General features: G+C 37.4%; 1 long non-coding RNA gene across 7 annotated transcripts in view; it reads left to right on the top strand.

Moving 5' to 3' along the window:
* LOC112582250 overlaps positions 1-22,019 on the top strand; it is a 374,767-nt gene that overhangs the window by 19,974 nt on the left and 332,774 nt on the right. The window lies entirely within an intron of this gene.

Raw genomic sequence — 22,019 nt, 5'->3', positions numbered from 1 at the left:
AGGCTCTGGGAGTTTCTTCTGAAGTCATCCTGAATTAGTAGCTAATGGGGAGCTTTCTTTGATAGCACTATTATAATTAAATGCAGCTGGATGAAAATCAACCACAAAGGAAGCTCGTTTGTTTACCATTACTTCTGACTCTGTGAGCAGATGTTTTCCAAGTTCCATAGTAGCCAGCTTAATTTTTCTCTGCGTAATGTGAAGCAGGTAAACTTTGAATAATAAACTGAGAAGTACATTCCTTAATTTCTTTTCTGAAGTTTTCTTCTGTGACTCTTATATAGCACATATGTCAAATCCGGAAAGCACACGGATAAACATTCAATTTCTTTTTATATATGTCAGGCCAGCTGAAATGGAGGTGTCAGTCGGCGGTGAGCTGGCTTGTCAAATGTTCATCTTGAAAGCTGCTGTAGTATTATCGCATGTAAGTAGGCTAGTGAGAAAGATAAATACATATGGCATATATGTACCATGCTATAGAACGACAGCTCTCTCAGTTGTAATCACTACTGGCTTTCCATAAGGGACTCAATAATTTTCAGTAAATTGGATCCTTTATGGGTTTAAACATTAATTCATCTATTTAAAAAGGGTAATTTTGACATATCCTTTGCTTATAATAAATGCCTCCTCCACTTCTTAACAGGCAGACTTCCTCACCACCCACTTTGTCTGTTCACAACACACTCTAACTCGAGCATCTTTATTCAGAATGCACTTTCTACCTGACTCCCATACCAATTTTCCACAGTGCCTCTCTCCCACCATTTAAAGAACTCTTAAAAATTATACCCACCCTTTAGATCTTTCCTACATACCTGAAAAGAATGTGTTGTATTTTTTAATTGGCTCAACAAAGCTTAAATATACAGCATCCATGATGTATATTGCATTCATTACTAATACAACAAAATCCATGTGTCCTGTGATTTTACACTTTCTTTAAAATTAATAGTTTCTCAAGACAATGTTCTAATATGTGTCTGCATGTCCTTTGATTTTTGTGGCCATGTCAGTGTTATCAGTCTCACATTCTGCTGTCTACGTCTCTTTTAAATTGCCGATATACCTGGCACACTACCAAGTATTTAATATATACTTGAAAATGACATTTTTTAATGCTAGTGCTATACCACTAGCTATTTATTCAGTTATTTATTGCTTCTAAAGCTTATTTCTAGGGATATGTGTGTGAGTGTGCGTGTTTATATATATGAATGTGTTCTCACCAGTTTGCTACAAAGAATTCATGTGGACTTAAGTTGGCAAAAAAAAAGGGAAAAAAAAACTATGTCTAACTCTAAAGTTCTCTGTAGATAAGCATAGGGAAATGTAATCTTTGGCACCATCCTACTTCCTTTCTCTAAAGCCATTATTGGGTTTTTAAAATGTTCTTTATATAGGCAGAGGAGAGTAGCAGGAGGAGCACAAGATGAGACTTGACAGAGCTGAGACTGAATATGGACAGTGGACTCTACTAGTCTTCTTAGCCTCAACTTCCTCATCTTTAAAACTCAGAACAATAATATCACCTCATAAAGACTAAGAAACGTTTATCTAAAGATCCTGGCACATACTAGGCTCTCGGTTAATATTATCCAACGTTATTAGATATTAGAAATAAGTAATATACTATTTTAATAGAAGAGAAAAAAAGTTAAAAATGATCACTTTTATATGATACAGCCTTAAGAGTGGTCCTCTATGCTGGCCTTCACAAATAATGTTCACAATATGTGTTAGCACATCAATCTAGATGTGATTTCATGCAAAACTAACTTAAGCATTAAGTTATAACTAAAATGAAACTGAGATTCATTAATGCTTATGGAGTATTTATTGTAAAAAGATGACATCTCTCCATGACCAGCTGAATGCTGACTGTACATTCAGCTCCCAACCACCAATTGTCATTTGATTAAAACTAATCCGTCGTTAGCAGGTGCTCTTCTAATTGAGGGACTTTTCAAAGAAACTTCATTAAATTCCTATTCTCTACAAACATTTTTGAAATAACTGTCTATATTAGAAATGTCAGGATAATTAGTTAAATCACAATCTTAGGTTGTTATGTAGTGAGGACCAAATGTGTGTTGGTTGGTACCTTTATATCAGTTTGGAACATTTGAGCATTTTGTCTAGATTTTTTAGCCTTTCAAGCATTTTCTCTAATGGGATTCTGTCTTTACTTTCCTTCTTTTGGGGTGAGGAGAGCAGGGCTAGAGTCACATTGTTTTAATAGAACTGCAGATTAGCTAATTTTGAAGAAAAAATTTCCTGTTAAGATGATTGCCCTTGAGGAAAATCCTTCATGTGTGAGTAACTAGCTTTATTTTTTCATCTACTTTGCTAGAAAGTAGAATTATTTGACAACATTTTGAAGGAGGATCATATGCTATCTGTGAAGAAGTGTGGCTTACAAACAGTATGACATGTGCTTTCTGGAAAAGTCTGCATGATGACGGGTCAGAGAATTAAGTACGGGGATCATTCCACATGATTCTGATTCTTTGCTATGTACTTTGCATTCTCTCTTAAGATGTCCAAATTTATACACTAGATTTAAAAATAAGATGTCTAGCATAATCTTTACATCTGTTAGGATGAGGAAGAGGGGCTCTGTTGTGTGCTTCCCTTCACTGGAAAATATCTGAAATTAAATCACATGTGTCTTTCTCAAAACGGGAGTCATGGGCATCTATTGGCCAGGGTGTGGATTTACTCTGAGATCTAGGGAAATTGTAGCCCATCTCGAAAATCATCCCCAGTGGTTGCAATGTTCATTAAGCTGGTGTGAGTGGATGTTAGTATTTGGTTGTCAGATACTTTGAGTAGTTGACAATAAAATAGCATTATTTAAGTAGGATGACTGTATCACTGTTGCTGGATTATGCAACTTGATGAGTTGTGAGAGTCGGAATAGACATTGTAGTTTCAGACCATGTCATTTTTGTGGTATTATTGAGTCCTTTAAAGTAATTGTACTTAGAATGTGGTCAGGGAGGCATTTTTAAGTAAAAAAAAAAAAAAAAAAAAAAAAAAGAAGGATATCTAAAACTCTTGGTATAAGGAGAGCTGAGGCCAGGTATACAATAGATCTCAAGGAACTTGGGGAAAGTTGCACACTTTTTGCAATAAGGAAGGTCTTATACCAGGTGTTACTGAAAATGGATTTATAATGTCCATGATTTTTATTGTGATGTCTGCAATATAAGGGATTTGTTGAGTGTGAAGCAGGGAGAGCCAGGGGAAGATGGGTGTCAAAGCTAGAAGCCAGGAGACTGAAAAGGTGACAGGGATTCTATAAACGGTGTCTGTATAAATCAGGCAAATCTGGCTACAGGAAGCTGCTGGAATGTGCAACTTGTTCCTTGTGTTCAAGAGAAAAAAATGTGTCCAGACATAAGGAGACCAATATGAGAACATCAGTGAGCTGTGCTAATGCTGATACTTCTGGTGATATGTGTCTGCTTTTAAGTTTCCAGAAGCCCTGACCCTGACTTTAGTCCTGGCAGCTTATCTCATAAACTGTTTCTGGGCCTTCATTCTTTTGCTCTCAGCCTGTAGTACTCCAGGAGACTGGAATGAACTTGGCAGTGACCTTGTTGATGCCTAGGATTCCCATGTCTCTGCCTCTGAATGATCTGTCAAAGAAGGAACACTTCTAAGAACTGCACCTCTTCTTGAAATTAAAGGGAGAGGGGGAGCTAATTTGAAAAATTGCTTCCTAGACTTTTATCTATTTCTGATTTTCTCCCAGCATCTTTTTTGAAAAGTTCCGTTGCAAAAGTCTGCAAAAGAAAATAGAACAGATGATGGAAACTGATGACTAGAATCAGCTGTTCCCTAAAAGCAGCAATAATGTCAGAGTGGTAACTGGATAATCCATTCTGTTTTGGGCTTTGTCTATTTTTCTTGTATCTGAATTGTCACTTGGTTGTCTCTTATTTATACTTCAGTGAATGGTTTACAGTGTGTGTGTGTGTGTGTGTGTGTGTGTGTGTGTGTGTGTGTGGAGACATATGTGAAAAGTAGCTGTATTGTAATATTTATCATGAAAGAGCTGCCTTGGTTTCATTTTACAAGCATCACATTGATGATTTGAATAATAAAGCTGACTCGCTTACTCACTGAAGGTTGCTTCCATAATGGAGCAAATTTATGTGCAGAGGTTCTTGTTTTCTTTATTAGATAATTGGACAAAATGCTGAGAAACTGCTACTAATTGAGTACTCATTCCAGCTTTTGTCTGTATTGAGACCAGACAGGTTTTCTGATGTTTGCAAAAGGATTAAATATCCACCAACCTCTGCAACAGCTTCTCTCATCCCAATATGTTTTCATTAACTTTAACTGAGTCCCTGGGCTTAAATGTGGTTTATCCTAGAATTTTAACACTCACCTTTTATAAGAATCACATATTGGAGGATGTTTTCATTTTAGAAAAAAAGTGTGATCAAAGACAGGTCATATGTTTCCTTCTTTGAGGCAGCAAGGGCAAATGGGCAAGGTTCAGATCAAATGCTTTTGCTTGCATGACAGTCAATAGGCAACAGTTGCCCTGAAGCAGGGCATGAAAGAGTTAGGGGAAAGAATAATAGAAACTGAAAAACCTTTGAAAATCCATATAATATTAAATATTTTGAGAATCAGAAGTTGAAAAAATTCAACTATAAGGAAATGCACATTAAAGCATAGGTATGCTATTTTATTAGAAGCCCTACTTCCCCTCCTACTGCTGCTTTTAAAAATTTGGGTCCTAAGATTGCTCTTTGTCTTTTAGAGCAGCTTCCTTTAAGCACTCTTTGCCTCCACATAGTGTCTTACACTTCAAGTACGTCTTTCACAAGACATCCAGGTTAATGATCTTGAGGCACTTCTGATCTTGTTACTGTTATGTTAACAAAACAAAACAATTCCTAGAATCTAAAATAATAAAGCTCTAACTTGTTAGCATAATATTAGTTAACCTTGATCTACTTTGAAGACTTATTTTCTAATATTCCTCATGCATCCAGTTTCCCACAAACTGGATTAACTACCTGTTCTTCTCAAAACCTGAAGTGATCTCATCTTGGCATATATGCTCATTCTCTTCCTGCAACCTGCAGTCCTTGACTTTGCATTTCTACCAGTTGAAATTCTATCTGTCCTTCAAGGCTGCATACTCTGGTATGCAACCTCCAAGATGGCCCTGGTGATCTTGCCTTTTAAAATTCATGCCTGTGCGATTCCCTCCCCTCAAGTGTGGACTGGACTTAGTGACTCATTTCTGATAAATATAGTATAGCTAATGGATGAGATGTCACTCCTGGGATTAGATTACACAAATATCATGATTTAGATCATTCTGCACTCTACTATGAGGGAGGCCAGCTGCCACCTTGGGAGCCATCCAATGGAAAGGCCCAGATGACAAGGATCTGAAGGGGGCCTTCAGCCAGTAGCCAATGAGAACGTGAGATTCTCAGTTCAACAGCTCAGAGCAACTGAATCCTGCTATCCACCATGTAAATGACTTAGTGGCAGACCTTTCCTCAGTAGAGCCTTCAGAAGAAAGTGCATCTCAAATGGCACTTCAATGACCATCTGATGTGAGATCTCAAGGCAGAGACATCCAGCCAAGCTGTACCAGGATGTGGGGCAGAAACTGTTGAGATGATGAAGGTTGTTTAAGACATGAAATCCAGGGGCTTTTTGTTATATAGTAATAGATAGGTTTTGGTACCAGCAGTTGGGTTTAAACTCTTGTAACCTTCTATAGTTCTTCCAGTAAGAACGACTATCTCTCTTTCATACTTTCCTAGAATGCATTGTGTGTGCTGGTGTTTTGGGACCTTTCAACTTCTGCTTTCTTTTGTTTTCATATATATATGACTTTTCTCCTACATCAAACTACAGAGGTCCTTGAGGTCAGGGGCTGTGTGCATGTGTGCTCAGTCGCACAGTTGTGTCTGACTCTTTGCGACTCCATGGACAGTAACCCTCCAGGCTCATCTGTCCATGGGATTCTCTGGGCAAGAATATTTGAGTGGGTTGCCATGCCCTCCTCCAGGGAATCTTCCCAAACCAGGGATCAAACCCATGTCTCCTGCATCTTTTATATTGCAGGCAGATTTTTTACCCACTGAGCCACCTGGGAAGCCCTATGCCATATTAATCTTTGAACTCCTTTTGCCCAGGGTTTTGGCAACAGGTCATGTTGCTGCTGCTGCTGCTGCTAAGTCGCTTCAGTAGTGTCCGACTGTAGTAAGTGCTTAATAAGTATGCTGCTGCTGCTGCTAAGTCGCTTCAGTCGTGTCCGACTCTGTGTGACCCCATAGATGGTAGCCCACTAGGCTCTGCCATCCCTGGGATTCTCCAGGAAAGAACACTGGGGTGGGTTGCCATTTCCTTCTCCAATGCATCAAAGTGAAAAGTGAAAGTGAAATCACTCAGTCATGTCTGACTCTTTGGGACCCCATGGACTGCAGCCTACCAGGCTCCATTGTCCATGGGATTTTCCAGGCAAGAGTACTGGAGTTGGTTGCCGTTGCCTTCTCCACTCAATAAGTATAGTTGAGTTGAATTGAGTGAATATATTTAGTTATACTTCTGTGCTAAGGTTAGTGGAAAAGAACAATTGACCAATTCATGTCTAAAGATTTTATGGCCCTTGAATTTTGTCAAGAGTTAGTGGATTAAACTCTAGTGGTTTGTTTAGGTACATCTTCCCAAATATTTCACCTAACAGTATTCTTTATTTTGAATTATATTGTAAGAATTGAATTGTTAGAAAACATGATGAGCTTTCTACACATTTCATTAATATTTTTCTAGATGGAAATATAAGGAATCAGATTGTGTTATATTACAGCTTCTCCTGAACTATCAGGATTGTGAGTATGTTTTGGACTTAAAAATGACCTGCATAACTTCACAGCATCAATTTCTCGTTAGGTATTCTGTATTCTTTACTAAGTGGTTCATTGTAGGTGTTGGTTTGCTACCCTATGTACTAATTGAGAACTCACAAATTACTTTTGAGTTTTGGTACGCTGTACAGTAGAAAGAGTGTTGGTTTTGGAGTAAGATAGTTCTGGTTTGAAGTTTGGCTGAACAACTTATTTGCTGTTTGACTGGGAAAGTTACTAAGTCTCTCTGATGTTCCACATTTGATGGTACGTTAAACTGTAAACCATGGGTTTTGAGAAATGATTGAGACTGTATATATATAGAGAGAAACTAAAAAATTTATTACACTGTATGAAAAATAGAAATTATCAAGTAAATAGTAGCTGGATACCAGACAATGTAGACTGTCTAGTTCACAACATCAAACCATTCCTTTCGTTTCCAGTTTATGTTATCATATAGTTTGTGGCTTTACTTCTTTTTGTTTAAGCTGACCCGTGGACTTAGGGATATCTCCCTCATCCTATCTATGATTTTACAGTCTACAATTGCTATGTGTGCATTTAAGCCTTCCTTTCATGTAGCAATCCATTCAACAAGTAATCCATTCAAAAAGTAAAATTGGGACCACATCAGAAATAAGGGACTCAGTACTATGGCTTCTTTGACTTCTTGGTGCATTTTATTATTTGAAGTAAACACTTAATGTGTGCCATCCACTAACCTATACTGTTAGATATCACTTAATGTGGAGAAGGATTTGCTTTCAGCAGTCACTTTGTAGTTATTCAGCCTCGATTCAGTTTATTCCTATTTCTCTTGACAGTTATATGAGTTTGGGTGAATTACTTAATTTGATTGTCAGTTTCCTCAACTGCAAAATGGGTGGGACAATGGCACCTCATAGGGCTGCTATGTTGATTGAATGTGACATTCATTGTAACATCCTGGGCATATTACAGCATAAAGTATTCATCAAAATTTAGCTATCCTAGGAGTATCATGTCTACATATCTTATTTCATGTATTCAAAATAATGCAGATGGGCATTAAAAACTGCAAAGCTTCTTACAAGTGTGGGTGGTCATTTTTAATAGTATCTAGATGGGGACTATTTCTAATATCTCATTAAATTCACAGGTCTGGGGAAAACCTGTGTAGTTGGTAGGTGATCAATAAAGGTTTGCTGTTGCATATGATAATATGTCAATGAGACACCATACAGGCCCCATTTAGTGCTGAACAAACTGAGTCCTTAAGGTGTGGGTCAGCCAGTAAAGTGCTCAATCACACCCTTGGCAAGTGTGCACTAGCATCTCATAGAGTTTGTTTTCCTTTGTTTATTTCTTCACAGTCTTTTATATGCCAATAACATCCTACTCTGCCACTAAAGATCTTTTGATTCCCAGCAAAGAGTTTGATTCTTTTCCAAAGGACAAACAAACACAGGGTTCTTTTCATGGTTTGAACACATGCTGGATATTATAGCAAGTTGCAAGGGTTAGGCCCAGATGGATGGGAGGGTCATGTACTGAGTTGATTCACCTCTGTTAAGTAGAACTGTGGAGTATGCTGGGATACTAAAGACATCATTCTGTAGACTCTTGTTGCATGCTGATTTTAGAGGTGGCAGCCATGGAGATGCACAGCTTAGAGCTTCAAAAGAGCCTATTGCCTGGAGCAGAGCTGACTGGAAGTCCTAGCTGTCCTTCCATGAGAACGCTGAGGCCATGCTCCTCTGGCTGCTTCCTCAAAGGCTGGTATGGCCAGTGTTGACCTATTTCCTAAGACTCAAGACATCTTCCTTTGACCTGGCTGAAAGTTCCTCAGGACTGTCCTGTGGTCTGAGGGCCTTACTACTCAAACCTTCCTTTCCTCTCTTTCACAGGTATTAGACCAGACTTGTGATCTGAAATCTCTTCCCATCTACTCCTGTTCCCTTCCCTTTTATTCACAAGAAAAGTTTAACTCCTCCTCCATCAAATTTTGCATGTCACATCCTGTCCTAGCTTTCTAGAAACAGTGACACAGTTGGTGATATGCTACCATATTGGAAATACAGCCCCATTCTGTATGAGTGCCATACTGGCCCAGTGAGAAGCTTTCCTATTCTGTGTCAGTCTCACAATCTGTGCCCTTGCACTGAACAGAATATGGCCTGTAGTCTCTATCATGAAGGAACCTGTACATTTATTTACATAGGATTCAGATTTACAATTTGTGTCCAGGCAGGCTACAGTCCACGGGGTTGCAAAGAGTAGGACACAACTGAGTGACTAACACTACTACTATTTATCTGATAGGACTACATGTTTATACACATTAACTCTCCAATTAGCCTATCATCTCCTTGAAGGCAGTTGTGTATCCAATTTATATCAATCTGTGCTTTCACATCTGACATTAAGTGCTTTTGATACATGATAGGAAATATGCAAATACAAAATGAATAATTCCATAATGGATCCAAGAATAACCTGTGAATATTCTGACCAAGCTTCAAATCTCAACTCTACTTCTTCCCATTTGTGTAGTTTTGGTCATGTTACTTTCGCCCTCTTTGATCCTCAGTTTTCTAATCTATAAAGTGAGTTCTGTGAGGGTGAAATGAGAAAATGTAATGAACATACAGTCTCTGGTACAGTCATTTACATATAGTATTAAGAATTAATAAACTTAAGGGAAAATTAATGGTAAATATTATTGTACACTGCAGATTTCCCCATAAGCATATTTAATAGCAACATACATTTTAACATATACAAATGAATTTTACATAACTTTTAAGGATCAAAACTTCAAAGAAAATTCAGCTAACCTTTATAGTGGACTCTACCTCTTGGTCAAGTAGCACCTCTTGGTGCTTACTTAATATTTGTTATCTTGACAAAATAATATTATGTATTAATATTAATGTAATTTTAGTTAATTAAGAATTATAAAATTATAGTTTTATTTAAAATTATAATATAATATAGTTGAATAGAATTAGAGTGTTCCTGAATTATTTAAAAATACAAACAGCATATAAGAAAGCCAATTTCTCAGTTAAGTTTCTACCCTACGAAACATGCGTCTTCACATAGTCTTGCGTGTCTTAAATTTTTTGTAGGCTTAGAATATCACAAGCAAAGAGCTTGCAATGATTTGCTCAAGGCCTATTCTGGTGACGTTAAGAAATGGGAGAGAGAGATTTTCCTTAGCTTACCTATTCCCCATATCTTATCTTCTCAAGGCTGGGCTCTATGTCTGCCAAGGTTACAACTGGCTGATCAGAATGAGTTACCATGTTGATATAAAGGACAGTCCTCAAGGCCTTTCTTTTCTTTCAGGGTAAAGTACAGTTTAATGGTGACCTCCAAAAGATGAAGATCTTGGTTTTCTTTTTCTAACCTAAATATACTAGGTCTTGAGAATTTTAGAATGTGTAAGAGCAAACCACTGGAGAATGTATTTTGGGTGTGTGACTACTTTTGTTAGCCCTGAGTCATAGCAGAGGCAGTCACATCTACTAATCACATTGGGGTGAGCCTGTGGTTTTCCCTCTGATGATATCAGAGCATTTACTATTGCTTGGAAACACATCCTAATTCCTACAGAAACTGGAGTTTTTGATAACTGGATCAAAAGACATGTGTGATTTCTGCAAAATGTCTAGTCCTCTATTCTGTGGTAGTGAAATATGTTCTTCCTAAGTATCTATAATCTTTTATTTATGGTATATAAGCCTGAATTATCAAAGAATTAATTAAGATGTTCATGAGTAATAAGCTACAGTAAGGAAGATTCTGATTTAGGGAGTATTAACCCACCATGTAAACTTTTTGGCAGCTGAGAAAAATGCTGAACCAGGAAAAGATGTTTTGCTGTGTTCTCTGCATGGACACAGGGAAAATCTTTAAACCAGAGTAAATAGAAGTGAAAACTTTCTGTGTTCAGACATAGCTTTTTTAACAATGACTATTGACAAAGTTCTGTTTGCTAGCCCAGATATTTTGTGCTGCAGCTCAGGAATATTTTTCATGTTTCCATATTTTTTCAAGTCTTTTTGATTTATAGGAGAAAGAATTTTCATATAGTCTTTTGGCATCTGCTTTTAATTTGCTACTAGAATACCTTGGCCTTGCACTGATCTACTTCCTCTTTGATGGAGCTGCATTACTATGCCTCACCTAGTAACCTTAAATTCAATTCTGGCTTTGCTGTCTGACTAGCATACAGGAGTGTTCACATGAATATATGTGATAATGTATATATCATTATGTCCAAACAGCTTTAAAACCCTGATGATATTAGCTTCTAAACTTGCAAAATTCTATTTGAATTTCTCCATCAGAAAAATCAACAACTTAAAACACTTTGATGACTCTTATCCAGAATGATGGGGTCTCCAAACTTCTGTTTTCCTGTACCACCACTGATAAACACTTTTGAGCCTCCATCTCCAGTTTTCTTCATTTAAAAATGAACTGTTATACTAATATGTATGTTATAAAATGCATGCTAAAAGTTGAACATTTTTGAATGAGAAAATAAAAATAATTAGATATATAATTTCAATCCCTTGTCTCTCCAAATGACATGCTTTCCTTGAGGGAAATTTATTCTATGCACCTCTTTTTGGAGACTCTTGTTCCCAGATGTGGCAGGAACATTTTAACTTGTATTCTTGCCTTTTAATTTAATCCATTAAATTCGTCTCCACTTAGCTACCATGGTGATTCATATGAAGTGTATAGTTGGCCCTGTGACTCCACTGTGGAAAGTGGTTCAGGGGCAACCTCTCTTGGGATGAAGTCTAAGCCCTCTTGAATAATGCTTTTCACACCCTCTTTCCTAGCTGCCTTCCCATCTTAATCTCTCATTCCTTGGTGAAGACTTCCCATCTTAGTAACATGAAATAAGAGGTACTTTAGGTATACACATCTTTTAACATCACTCAGTGCCTTTTGCTCATTTTATTCTTTTCACCTAGAATAAGGTTCATATTCTTCTTGACTCACCATTAAATTCATTCTTCAAAATTCATCCCAAGCACATCCATTTCTAAGCATTTTACCCAGGATTATTTTAACCACTAGATATTAGAAGCATAGAGAAAAGGCCTATTGGGGACTACAGAGGATGAGATGGCTGGATGGCATCACTGACTCGATGGACGTGAGTCTCAGTGAACTCCGGGAGTTGGTGATGGACAGGGAGGCCTGGCATGCTGTGATTCATGGGGTCGCAAAGAGTCGGACATGACTGAGCGACTTACCTGATCTGATCTGAAGGCCCATTATAAATGTAAGCAAACAGAGGGAGAACAAAAAGTCTGCAAAATTGAAATGAATAAATGTTTAATTAAATACTTAATATAACATGTCATTATATCAACCAATCAATTGCTACTACTAAATATTTTATAGTATATAAAAATTATATTCATTTGTGATGTGGGCAGCATTTTAATCGGTTTGTTGACATGGGCTGGAACCTGGAAACTAGTAGTGCATTAAGACTACTGAAATAATAAAACGTCCTTCCTTTTTGGTGTTAGCATATGGTTTGAGCAAACCTCTGTTAGATCACTAAGTCTTTATATTGAAACAGTCTCAAATGTCTGTCTCTTTTACTTTTTCCAGAAAATAGTAATCATCATTTTAGAGTGAAAAGACTGCATATCAGGATTTAATTTGTTCCTTAGCGTTTTATAAAACAAAATGCTGAACATTCAACATTTTAATTTTTGGCTGTGATGTACAGCATGTGGGATCTTAGTTCCAAAACCAGGGATCAAACCCATGCCCCCTGCATTGGAAGTACAGTGTGTTTAACTACTGGACTACCAGGGAAGTCCCTCAAAGTTTTAAATATGAAAATAATATTAAATATTTAATTCATCTCAAGTCAGTTAAGTATAAATATATATAAACATACTATAAAGCACTAAAATTCAAGTTTATGAAACTGTAAGTATTATACATATATCTTTATTCCAATATAGTAAATTAAAGTGATAAAGGATTATTTAAAAATAACAAAACATATGAAAGAAGACATATGTATGATATAAAATTATGAAAAATATTTGATCTTTTAAAAATAAGCAATCATATAGGATATGTCAATTCTTTTTAAGTATTTTTTTTATTTTATTTTTTAACTTTACAATATTGTATTGGTTTTGCCATATATCAACATGAATCCGCCTCAGGTATACATGTGTTCCCCATCCTGAACCCTCCTCCCTCCTCCCTCCCCATACCATCCCTCTGGGTCATCCCAGTGCACCAGCCCCAAGCATCCAGTATCATGCATCGAACCTGGACTGGCAACTTGTTTCATATATGATATTATACATGTTTCAATGCCATTATCCCAAATCATACCACACTCTCCCTCTCCCACAGAGTCCAAAAGACTGTTCTATACATCTGTGTCTCTTTTGCTGTTTCATATACAGGGTTATTGTTACTATCTTTCTAAATTCCATATATATGTGTTAGTATACTGTATTGGTGTTTCCTTTCTGGCTTACTTCACTCTGTATAATAGGCTCCAGTTTCATCCACCTCATTAGAACTGATTCAAATGTATTCTTTTTAATGGCTGCATAATATTCCATTGTGTATATGTACCACAGCTTTCTTATCCATTCATCTGCTGATGGACATCTAGGTTGCTTCCATGTCCTGGCTATTATAAACAGTGCTGTGATGAACATTGGGGTACACGTGTCTCTTTCCCTTCTGGTTTCCTCAGTGTGTATGCCCAGCAGTGGGATTGCTGGATCATAAGGCAGGTCTATTTCCAGTTTTTTAAGGAATCTCCACACTGTTCTCCATAGTGGCTGTACTAGTTTGCATTCCCACCAACAGTGGAAGAGGGTTCCCTTTTCTCCACACCCTCTCCAGCATTTATTACTTGTAGACTTTTGGATCGCAGCCATTCTGACTGGCGTGAAATGGTACCTCATTGTGGTTTTGATTTGCATTTCTCTGATAATGAGTGATGTTGAGCATCTTTTCATGTGTTTGTTAGCCATCTGTATGTCTTCTTTGGAGAAATGTCTATTTAGTTCTTTGGCCCATTTTTTGATTGGGTCATTTATTTTTCTGGAGTTGAGCTGTAGGAGTTGCTTGTATATTTTTGAGATTAGTTGTTTGTCAGTCGTTTCATTTGCTATTATTTTCTCCCATTCTGAAGGCTGTCTTTTCACCTTGCTTATAGTTTCCTTTGTTGTGCAGAAGCTTTTAATTTTAATTAGGTCCCATTTGTTTATTTTTGCTTTTATTTCCAATATTCTGGGAGGTGGGTCATAGAGGATCCTGCTGTGATGTATGTCGGAGAGTGTTTTGCCTATGTTCTCCTCTAGGAGTTTTATAGTCAATTCTTGATTTGGAAATGGGTTTTAAAAAATTTTTTCCAGTGGGTTAATTATTTCTAAATCTATACCACTTGAAGAAATATCAAGGAAATAAATATAAAGCCAAATATATTCCTCTAATTACCTCATCTTTAAATAAAATCATTTTTGTTTGTTAATTTTAGAAAAGCATTGTAGGGAATTCCCTGATGGTCCAGTGGTTAGGACTCAGGCTTTCATTGTCATGGCCCAGGTTCAATCCATTGTCTGGGAGATAAGACCCCAGAAATCATGTAACTCAGCCAAAACAAACAAACAACAATAACAACAAAACAGAGCTTTGTAAACTTTTCTGAAACTTCATCTAATCCTTCATTAGTAGCCACATGTATTTTTGTTTCAAAGAAAGCACCCCTAGTTCATCTTTGTTTCCTTTGTTTTCATTGCATGTAGATGGAAAGTTCAATGCAAGATTACTTTATCAATATCAATACTGGCACATTTGAGTTCCATTTGCTCAGGAATTCTTTGTGCTAGAGTAAGAATTATTTTTGCAGCCTCAAATTGGCTTTGTCAACTCTCATTTTCTAAGTGCTATAGAACTTAATGAAATTTTAGAAGAATAATTTTAAGTGAGAGCTACTTTTTAGCATTTGTGATTTTCATGCTGTATGTATCTCCTGGGTAGAGAGACTATTCATTCAACAAGTGATTTTATTTTAAATTGATAAGTTTTCATTGATGCTGATCTCAAGAGATTCTTATATTTATTCATATTTACATTTGACAAAGAACTTGATGTTTTCAAATGGATTTGAATTACGTCTAACATCCTTTCACTGCAATCTGAATGACTCTGTCTAGACACAACTGAGCAACTTCGCTTTCACTTTTCACTTTCATGCATTGGAGAAGGAAATGGCAACCCACTCCAGTATTCTTGCCTGGAGAATCTCAGGGACAGGGGCGCCTGGTGGGCTGCTGTCTATGGGGTCGCACAGAGTCGGACATGACTGAAACGACTTAGCAGCAGCAGCAGCAGTATTTCCTGCAGGGAAATTCTGGTAGTAACAAACTGTTTCAGCAATTGTTTATCTGGCAATGTCTAAATTTATTGGTCATTTTTGAAGGAATGTTTTGCTATATATAGAACTCTTAGTTGACATTTTTTTCTTTCAATATTTTAAATATGCAATCCCGCAGCCTCTGGCCTACAGGTTTTGTCCTGAGAACTCTGACAACTTTAGTGAAGATCCCTTGTATGTGATGAGTCACTTTGCTGCTTTTTAATCATTTGTCTTTATGTGCACAGTCTTTATGAATTTATTTTACTTGAAGTTTATTAAAGTCTTTATATTTGTATATCCGTACCTTTTGTCAAATTTGGGAAAGTGGGGTTATTTCTTTAAATCAACTTGCTGTATGTTTTCCTCTCTATTCTCCTTCTGCTGTTACTGCTGCTGCTAAGTCACTTCAGTCGTGTCCGACTCTATGCGACCCCATAGACAGCAGCCCACTAGGCTCTTCTGTCCCTAGGATTCTCCAGACAAGAATACCGGAGTGGGTTGCCATTTCCTTCTTCAATGCATGAAAGTGAAAAGTGAAAGTGAAGTTGCTCAGTCATGCCCGACTCTTAGCAAACCCATGGACTGCAGCCTACCAGGCTCCTCCATCCATGGGATTTTCCAGGCAAGAGTACTGGAGTGGGGTGCTATTGCCTTCTCCAATTCTCCTTCTAGGACTCCCATAATGTGTATATTGCTGTGTTTGATAGGTCCCATAAGTCCTTTAGGCTCCGTTCATTTTTATTCTTATTTTCTCCTCAGATTCAATCATTTCAAATGACTTGTCTTCATGTTCACTGCTGTTCTTGATTAACTTAATATTGAACTTCTCTTGTGCATCTTTCAATTCAGTTATTACAGGCATACCTTGAAGATATGGGTTTGGTTTCAGACTAGAGCAATAAAGCAAATATTGTAATAAAATAAGTCACTTTTTTTGGTTTCCCCGTGCATTTAAATTTTATATTTACACTATACTATAGTCTATTAGGTATGCAATAGCATTATGTTGAAAAGAAACAATGCAATACCTTAATTAGAAAATACTTCCTTACTAAAAATACTAACCATAGTCTGAACCTTCAGCAAGTTATAATCATTTTTTTGGTGTAGAGTCTTGCCTTAATGACTGCTGGTTGATCAGGGCAGTGGTTTCTGAAGGTTGGATTGGCTGTAGCAATTTCTTAAAATAAGAACAATGAAGTTTGCAGTGTAGATTGACTTTTCCTTTTACAAATGATTTCTCTGTAGCATGCAATGCTGTTTGATAGCATTTTACCCATAGCAGAATGTCTTTAACGATTGGAGTAAAAATTATCAAATTTTGTCTCTGATTTATCAATGAAGTTAAAGTAATAGTCTAAATCTTTTTTTGTAATTTCAACAATCTTATAGCATCTTCATGAGAAGTAGACCCTATCTCAAGAAGCTTCAGTCATTCATAAAAAACACCTCCTCATGCATTCAAGATTTATCAGGAGATTGAAGCAATTCAGTCATTTCTTTAGGCTCTACTTCTAATTCTGTCAAAATTATCAATATGTGATACAGAGACACAAAGTGAACAAATGCTGCTGGAAAAAAATATGGCACTTATACACTTGCTTAATATAGGGTTGCTACAAAACTTCAATCTGTAAAAATATGCAATATCTTCTAAGTGCGATATTGTGGAGCACAGTAAAACAAGGGATGCTTGTATGTTTTTCAGACTCAGAATTTTAGTTTCCTTTGCTCTTAATCTCTTGTCCTCAAGTGTCTGTGAGTCTAGAGTCTCCTTATGGTTTTCACAAGACATAACTCTTGCTTCCTTCAGCTTTTACTAGCATTAAATCTGTGCCACTTCTGTCCTTCTGTGCTTCAAACCGGGCAAAACATAGACCCTTAGGCCACTTGGAGACAGGTTATGAAGTTGCAAGTTTGGTCCACTCTGTTCTTTCCAGGTCACTGAATAGGACCAGCGACTTACTAGACTGCTACTTTCCCCAAACTAAGTGGGGCAATGGTAAGTTAAAACATCATGAATCTCCTACCGTTTGTATATGACCTTTTCTTGATTGGATGCTTGCTTGGTTGCTGTACAACTTTAATTTCCAGAGTGTCTCTAGTTATTGTGAAAGTGAAAGTGAATTCGCTCAGTTGTGTCCAACTCTTTGCAACCCCATGGAGTGTAGCCCACCAGGATTTTATGTCCATGGGGTTTTCCAAGCAAGAGTACTGGAGTGGGTTGCCATTTCCTTCTCTGGGGGATCTTCCCGACCCGGGGATGGAACCCGGGTCTCCCGCACTGTAGGCAGATGCTTTTACCATCTGAGCCACCACAGGAGTCCAAAGTTATTTTAGTTAGGTTCAATTTTTTATTTAGTGTTTCTACAAGAGAATGATATTCTGAATCATCCTGGCCTACAATCTTGTTGATGTCACCAATTTCAGAATTTTTAAAATATATAATAGAGATTTCATTTGGAATAGCCCTGGTCTGCATTATTTGGCCTCTACTAGTGTAGTTGCTTCCTTACAACTCAAGTTTTCTCCTCTTTGGCTCATTTTCTGCATGGAATTTGATGTAGTTCATCCAGTGGGGCTTCAATATTGTTCTGTCAGCTTTGATTCCTCTAAAAGAAACTTTCAGAACCATTAACTCTGGGCAGCAGTTCTCCTCTGACCAGAAAGTATTTTAAAGAGGTTTTATGCCAACTGAAGAAAGAAGAACCTTGTGAAGGCAGAGATAAAAACCTATTTCAGAGGATTCTTCTCATTATTTTGCTTTTGGAGGTAGGAGTTGCAAGCCATTTCCTGCTCAGAGGCTGATGGAGTTGCAGGAACACATAAAGAAAAGGGCCTAAGTGGACTTCAGGTGAAAGTTTCAGGGATGGGGATTGGGAAGGTCTGATACCGGAGAACAGTGAGAAAAGTTACTAGCATGTTCAAAATAATGTTGTATTCTCTATTCCCCCTTCCCATTCTTAATATCTCCAAGTAATATGATCTATCAAAAATATTGTATGACAATCTGATTCATCTTTGTATTCCTAGTGTCAGATAGGGTATATCATGCACTCAATTGATGTTCAATACATGTTGAACAGAAATGACAATTATCTAGTCTTAAAAAATGGTTCTTATTGCCAGCCTTTAATATATACCTTTCTTACAAGAAAGTTTTTATTCCCAAATAGTGTTACATGAACCAGCCCTTCCATAAAAATATGACAAATATTTAAGGTTAAAATACATATAAAACATTGAAAAAATGCATATTACTTTTATTTCTGTGAAGTATGAAGGAGATTATGGGGGTGATAAATACTAATTTTATTTGACATAAAATTTTCTAACTCTTAATTTTATCTCTTAACAAACCCATCAATCAATCAGTGAAATAGTTGTATTCAGGATGTTTTTGTACAGGGTCTTACAAGGTGCTATTAGACATATTAAAAATGTTATAATTCTGGACTCAGGAGAACAATATATTATGGCTGTTCTTATTTCATTAGGGAATGCATATATTTTTTCCAAATGGGACTCTATTATCTTAAACTTATTTTAACTTTTGGTAAGTGAAATATGAAAGAAGGTGGAAGTTAATCAAACTTAATTTTATTTTGAAAGCTAGCCTTGTGTGTAGAAATGAGCCTTCCACTTGACAGAAGATCTAAGTTCTACTACAATCCATTAATGTGTCATTGTTCAAGAAAATTTGACTCTCCATTTCCTTTTCTATAAAATAAGGATAGTCACAGTTCCCTTAAATACCTAACTGAGTTTTTACAGGGTCCAAGTGAGAACATGTTGTAAGAAGATACTATAAAATGTGAATTCTTGCAATGGTCTTTTCTTTGGCCATTCCTTTTTGTTCTGGTGTCTCTGTTGTAAGAAACAGACACTTAATAGATTGGGGGACAGAAATCGTCACAATGAATGCCCAAGGTCATATCCCATGGAGAGGATGGATTGCCAACCAATCTTTATGCATTGGAAAAAGGACTGTTTGGAGAGAGAGAGAGAGAGAGAGAGAGTGTGTGTGTGTGTGTGTGTGTGTGTGTGTGTGTGTGTGATATTACATCGTATCTTACTCTGCTCATAATTCTCCAAGGGCTTTTCAACCTCAGTTCAGTTCAGTTCAGTCGCTCAGTCATGTCCAACTCTTTGTGACCCCATGAGCTGCAGCATACCAGGCTTTCCTGTCCAACACCAACACCCAGAGTCTATCCAAACTCATGTCCATTGAGTTAGTGATGCCATCCAACCATCTCATCCTCTGTTGTCTCCTTCTCCTGCCCTCAATCTTTCCCAGCATCAGGGTCTTTTCAAATGAGTCAGCTCTTCACATCAGGTGCCAAAGTATTGGAATTTCGGCTTCCACATCAGTCCTTCCAATGAACACCCAGGACTGATCTCCTTTAGGATGAACTGGTTGGATCTCCTTGCATTCCAAGGGACTCTCAAGAGTCTTCTCCAAAACCACAATTCAAAAGCATCAATTCTTTGGTGCTCAGCTTTCTTTATAGTCCAACTCTCACATCCATACATGACTACTGGAAAAGCCATAGCCTTGACTAAATGGACCTTTGTTGGCAAAGTAATGTCTCTGCTTTTTAATATGCTGTCTAGGTTGGTCATAACTTTCCTTCCAAGAAGGAAGCGTCTTTTAATTTCATGGCTGCAGTCACCATCTGCAGTGATTTTGGAGCCTCCCAAAATAAAGTCTCTTACTGTTTCTACTGTTTCCCCATCTATTTCCCATGAAGTGATGGGACCAGATGCCATGAGCTTAGTTTTCTGAATGTTGAGTTTTATGCCAACTTTTTCACTCTCCTCTTTCACTTTCATCAAGAGGCTCTCTAGTTCTTCTTCACTTTCTGCCATAAGGGTGGTGTCACCTGCATATCTGAGGTTATTGGCATTTCTCCTGGCAATCTTGATTCCAGCTTGTGCTTCATCCAGCCCAGCGTTTCTCATGATGTACTCTGCATAGAAGTTAAATAAGCTGGATGACAATATACAGCCTTGATGTACTCCTTTTCCTATTTGGAACCAGTCTGTTGTTGCATGTCCAGTTCTAACTGTTTTCAACTAGTTAGCATAAAATCCTTTTCAACCTAATTAGCATAAAATCCAATGTCCTTTCTGTGGCCTTCAAGACCATTTCTCTTACTTCAAAAATTATTTTCCCTCACTCCCCTCCACTCCTATATCTTTTCTGTTTCACAAACACCCCAAGCCCATTTTCCTCTCAGGGGTTGTGTATTTCTATTCTTCTTTCTGTAAGGCTCTCAATCTGAGAGTTACTTGACACAGACTTTCTTTATTCAGGTTTCTACTCAAAGATAACTTCTTCCAAGAGGACTTGACTGATCAAATATGTAAAATAGTATCCTCCCCTGTCTCTCAAGTCCCATGATCTCACTTTATTTCTGTTCATAGCACTTAATGCTGCCTCTCTTTGCTTTATATATACATTTTTATTATTTGTATCTCCTACAAGGAAGGAGGGGCTTCCTTCCTTACACTCCAGGAAGGCAGGGGCTTATCTCTTATTTTTCCAGGTCTACATTCAATACCGAGCACATTGTAGATGCACAATGAGTAATTATTTAATGAATAAATGATTGGCTGCCAGGAGATCAAACCAGTCAGCCCTAAGGAAATCAGTCCTGAATATTCATTGAAAGGACTGATGCTGAAGGTGAAACTCCAATACTTTGGCCACCTGATGCAAAGAACTGATTCATTGGAAAAGACCCTGATGCTGAGAAAAACTGAAAGCAGGAGGAGAAGGGAATGACAGAGGATGAGATGGTTGGGGGGCATCACCAACTTGATGGACATGAGTTTGAGTAGGCTCTGGGAGTTGGTGGTAGACAGGGAAGGCTGGCATGCTGCCGTCCATGGGGTTGCAAAGAGTCAGACATGACTGAGCGACTGAACTGAACTGATTCGCTGAATTAATGAACAAATATCAGTGTATATCTCATGAACTCTACATAAGATTTATAGCAAAGTATATTTTTATAAATGTTATCTCTTGATGTTAATTAAACACCTGATCACAGATAATAGAACTTAGCTTTCCCACTTTTCAAAATAGTCTACTCTTTTGCTCTTACCTCAAAAGCCTGGTTGAATTCTTTTAAGCCATTGCTTTGAAGTCATTTGTATCTTTTTCTAAAGCCATTTAATGAGATGGAAATAACCATGCATGAAGCACTTTTAGCATAGCCTTTACAAAGTTAGCTTTTGCAATTTAGAATTCTTGTTAGATAACTCACTGGAGAAAAATGTATTCATTTATATCAGGTTTTTCTATCACAGGTGATTTTTGAAGATATTTTTCAAGTAAGTTAAAATATTAGGTTATAGCAAAGTAATAAGACACAGATCCCTGAAAGATTGAAATTCAAACTGGGCTCATGTGGAACTCAGTGAACAGTTTGCTGGCAGCATCACCATGTAGGCAGTTAGAGGCAACTCTATGCATGACAGTGGCTTAACTGCTGGCACAGCTGCCAAGGTTGAGGAAAACAAAATTAATTGTAATTAAAGAAATTCTGCATGTTGGTGCCCTAAACACTTATGAGAGGTTACTGCCCTGTGAGCTGAGGAAAAATTAGAAAAAACGGGAAACTGTAGAGACCTTAGCCCAGTTGTGTTGGCTCTGACTTGACTACCACAGTAATACTGAGTTTTGTATTACTGCAGTA

Source organism: Bubalus bubalis, chromosome 2 (genome assembly GCF_019923935.1).
Source record: "Bubalus bubalis isolate 160015118507 breed Murrah chromosome 2, NDDB_SH_1, whole genome shotgun sequence".
NCBI lineage: Eukaryota > Metazoa > Chordata > Mammalia > Artiodactyla > Bovidae > Bubalus > Bubalus bubalis.
Note: the sequence above shows the minus strand (reverse complement) of the source record. Positions and strands in the feature narration are given on the sequence as shown.